This window comes from Petromyzon marinus, chromosome 75, assembly GCF_048934315.1.
Source record: "Petromyzon marinus isolate PM22_M1 ecotype Great Lakes invasive population chromosome 75, UKy_Petmar_22M1.pri1.0, whole genome shotgun sequence".
Lineage (NCBI taxonomy): Eukaryota > Metazoa > Chordata > Hyperoartia > Petromyzontiformes > Petromyzontidae > Petromyzon > Petromyzon marinus.
The window spans coordinates 2,780,146-2,785,719 of NC_133741.1; positions in this window are offsets into that span (position 1 = coordinate 2,780,146).

Below are 5,574 nucleotides of genomic sequence, written 5' to 3' on the forward strand. Positions count from 1 at the left end.
GTAATTGTGACCAAGAAACGTGATAATCAAATCGCGGGGGCATGCGGGTCTGGGTTGGCTCTGGCTCAGAGCCATGCGTCGCTCTCATTGAGCGATTAGCACGGTTGGCTGTGTGCGGCGGGACACAAATACATACACAGTGACTCATAGACTCACACAGATAAACCCATAGACTCACACAGAGACTCATAGACTCACACAGAGACTCATAGACTCACACAGAGACTCATAGACTCGCACAGATAAACCCATAGACTCACACAGTGACTCATTGACTCGCACAGATAAACCGATAGACTCACACAGAGACTCATACACTCGCACAGATAAACCTATAGACTCATACAGTGACTCATAGACTCGCACCGATAAACCCATAGACTCACACAGTGACTCATAGACTCACACAGTGACTCAGACTCACAGAGAGACTCATAGACTCACACCGATAAACCCATAGACTCACACAGTGACTCATAGACTCACACAGAGACTCATAGACTCACAGAGAGACTCATAGACTCACACCGATAAACCCATAGACTCACACAGTGACTCATAGACTCACACAGAGACTCATAGACTCGCACAGATAAACCCATAGACTCACACAGAGACTCATAGACTCACACAGAGACCCATAGACTCGCACAGATAAACCCATAGACTCACACAGTGACTCATAGACTCACACAGAGACTCATAGATTTGCACAGATAAACCCATAGACTCACACAGTGACTCATAGACTCACACAGAGACTCATAGATTCGCACAGATAAATCCATAGACTCACACAGTGACTCATAGACTCACACAGTGACTCATACACTCACACATAGACTCATAGACTCACAAAGAAAAACCCATAGCCTCACACAGTGAATCATAGACTCACACAGAGACCCATAGACTCACACAGAGACTCATACATTCGCACAGATAAACCCATAAACTCATACAGTGACTCATAGACTCACACAGAGACTCATAGACTCGCACCGATAAACCCATAGACTCACACAGTGACTCATAGACTCACAGAGAGACTCATAGACTCACACCGATAAACCCATAGACTCACACAGTGACTCATAGACTCACACAGAGACTCATAGACTCGCACAGATAAACCCATAGACTCACACAGAGACTCATAGACTCACACAGAGACCCATAGACTCACACAGTGACTCATAGACTCACACATAGACTCATAGACTTGCACAGATAAACCCATAGACTCACACAGTGACTCATAGACTCACACAGAGACTCATAGACTCGCACAGATAAATCCATAGACTCACACAGTGACTCATAGACTCACACAGTGACTCATAGACTCACACATAGACTCATAGACTCACGCAGATAAACCCATAGACTCACACAGATAAAGCCATAGACTCACACAGTGACTCATAGACTCACACGGAGACCCATAGACTCACACAGAGACTCATAGACTCACACAGATAAACCCATAGACTCACACAGAGACTCATAGACTCACACCGATAAACCCATAGATTCACACAGTGACTCTCAGACTCACACAGAGACTCATAGACTCGCACAGATAAACCCATAGACACAGAGACTCATAGACTCACACAGATAAACCCATAGACTCACACAGTGACTCAGACTCGCACCGATAAACCCATAGACTCACACAGTGACTCATAGACTCGCACAGATAAACCCATAGACTCACACAGAGACTCATAGACTCACACAGAGACCCATAGACTCACACAGAGACTCATAGAATCACACAGAGACTCATAGACTCACACAAAGACACATATACCCGCACAGATAAACCCATAGACTCACACAGTGACTCATAGACTCACACAGAGACTCATAGACTCGCACAGTGACTCATAGACTCACACATAGACTCATAGACTCACACAGATAAACCCATAGACTCACACAGATAAACCAATAGACTCACACAGTGACTCATAGACTCGCACCGATAAACCCATAGACTCACACAGTGACTCATAGACTCGCACCGATAAACCCATAGACTCACACAGTGACTCATAGACTCGCACCGATAAACCCATAGACTCACACAGTGACTCATAGACTCGCACCGATAAACCCATAGACTCACACAGTGACTCATAGACTCGCACAGATAAACCCATAGACTCACACAGTGACTCATAGACTCGCACAGATAAACCCATAGACTCACAGAGTGATTCATAGACTCACACAGAGACTCATAGACTCGCACCGATAAACCCATAGACTTACACAGTGACTCATAGACTCACACAGTGACCCATAGACTCACACAGAGACCCATAGACTCACACAGATACCCGTAGACTCACACAGATACCCGTAGACTCACACAGAGACTCATAGACTCACACAGAGACTCATAGACTCACACAGTGACTCATAGACTCGCACAGAGACTCATAGACTCACACAGAGACCCATAGACTCACACAGAGACTCATAGACTCGCACCGGTAAACCCATAGACTCACACAGTGACTCATAGACTCGCACCGATAAACCCATAGACTCACACAGTGACTCATAGACTCGCACAGATAAACCCATAGACTCACACAGTGACTCATAGACTCGCACAGATAAACCCATAGACTCACACAGTGACCCATAGACTCACACAGAGACCCATAGACTCACACAGATACCCGTAGACTCACACAGATACCCGTAGACTCACACAGAGACTCATAGACTCACACAGTGAACCACACACTCACACAGATACCCATAGACTCACACAGAGACCCATAGACTCACACAGAGACTCATAGACTCACACAGAGACTCATAGACTCGCACAGATAAACCCATACTCACACAGTGACTCATAGACTCACACAGAGACCCATAGACTCACATACATAAACCCATAGACTCACACAGAGACCCATAGACTCACACGGAGACTCATAGACTCGCACAGATAAACCCATAGACTCACACAGTGACTCATAGACTCACACAGAGACCCTTTAGACTCACACAGAGACCCATAGACTCACACATAGACTCATAGACTCACACAGAGACCCATAGACTCACACAGAGACTCATAGACTCGCACAGTGACTCATAGACTCATACATAGACTCATAGACTCACACAGATAAACCCATAGACTCACACAGATAAACCCATAGACTCACACAGTGACTCATAGACTCGCACCGATAAACCCATAGACTCACACAGTGACCCATAGACTCACACAGAGACTCATAGACTCGAACAGATAAACCCATAGACTCACACAGATAAACCCATAGACTCACACAGTGACTCATAGACTCGCACAGATAAACCCATAGACTCACACAGTGACTCATAGACTCACACCGATAAACCCATAGACTCACACAGAGACTCATAGACTCACACCGATAAACCCATAGATTCACACAGTGACTCTCAGACTCACACAGAGACTCATAGACTCGCACAGATAAACCCATAGACACAGAGACTCATAGACTCATACAGATAAACCCATAGACTCACACAGTGACTCAGACTCGCACCGATAAACCCATAGACTCACACAGTGACTCATAGACTCGCACAGATAAACCCATAGACTCACACAGAGACTCATAGACTCACACAGAGACCCATAGACTCACACAGAGACTCATAGAATCACACAGAGACTCATAGACTCACACAAAGACACATAGACTCAGACAGTGACTCATAGACTCACACAGAGACTCATATACTCGCACAGATAAACCCATAGACTCACACAGTGACTCATAGACTCACACAGAGACTCATAGACTCGCACAGTGACTCATAGACTCACACATAGACTCATAGACTCACACAGATAAACCCATAGACTCACACAGATAAACCCATAGACTCACACAGTGACTCATAGACTCGCACCGATAAACCCATAGACTCACACAGTGACTCATAGACTCGCACCGATAAACCCATAGACTCACACAGTGACTCATAGACTCGCACAGATAAACCCATAGACTCACACAGTGACTCATAGACTCGCACAGATAAACCCATAGACTCACAGAGTGATTCATAGACTCACACAGAGACTCATAGACTCGCACCGATAAACCCATAGACTTACACAGTGACTCATAGACTCACACAGTGACCCATAGACTCACACAGAGACCCATAGACTCACACAGATACCCGTAGACTCACACAGATACCCGTAGACTCACACAGAGACTCATAGACTCACACAGTGAACCACACACTCACACAGATACCCATAGACTCACACAGAGACCCATAGACTCACACAGAGACTCATAGACTCACACAGAGACTCATAGACTCGCACAGATAAACCCATACTCACATAGTGACTCATAGACTCACACAGAGACCCATAGACTCACATACATAAACCCATAGACTCACACAGAGACCCATAGACTCACACAGAGACTCATAGACTCGCACAGATAAACCCATAGACTCACACAGTTACTCATAGACTCACACAGAGACCCTTTAGACTCACACAGAGACCCATAGACTCACACATAGACTCATAGACTCACACAGAGACCCATAGACTCACACAGAGACTCATAGACTCACACAGAGACTCATAGACTCACACAGTGACTCATAGACTCGCACAGAGACTCATAGACTCACACAGAGACCCATAGACTCACACAGAGACTCATAGGCTCACACAGAGACCCATAGACTCGCACAGATAAACCCATAGACTCACACAGTGACTCATAGACTCACAGAGACCTATAGACTCACACAGTGACTCATAGACTCACACAGAGACTCATAGACTCGCACAGATACTCCCATAGACTCGCACAGTGACTCATAGACTCACACAGAGACTCATAGACTCGCACAGATAAATCCATAGACTCACACAGATAAACCCATAGACTCACACAGTGACTCATAGACTCACACGGAGACCCATAGACTCACACAGAGACCCATAGACTCACACAGAGCCTCATAAACTCACACAGATAAACCCATAAACTCACACAGTGACTCATAGACTCACACAGATAAACCCATAGACTCACACAGTGACTCATAGACTCGCACCGATGAACCCATAGACTCACACAGTGACTCATAGACTCGCACAGATAAATCCATAGACTCACACAGTGACTCATAGACTCGCACAGATAATCCCATAGACTCACAGAGTGACTCATAGACTCGCAATGATAAACCCATAGACTCACACAGTGACTCATAGACTCGCACCGATAAACCCATAGACTCACACAGTGACTCATAGACTCGCACAGATAAACCCATAGACTCACACAGTGACTCATAGACTCGCACAGATAAACCCAGAGACTCACAGAGTGATTCATAGACTCACACAGAGACTCATAGACTCGCAGCGATAAACCCATAGACTTACACAGTGACTCATAAACTCACACAGTGACCCATAGACTCACACAGAGACCCATAGACTCACACAGATACCCGTAGACTCACACATATACTCGTAGACTCACACAGAGACTCATAGAC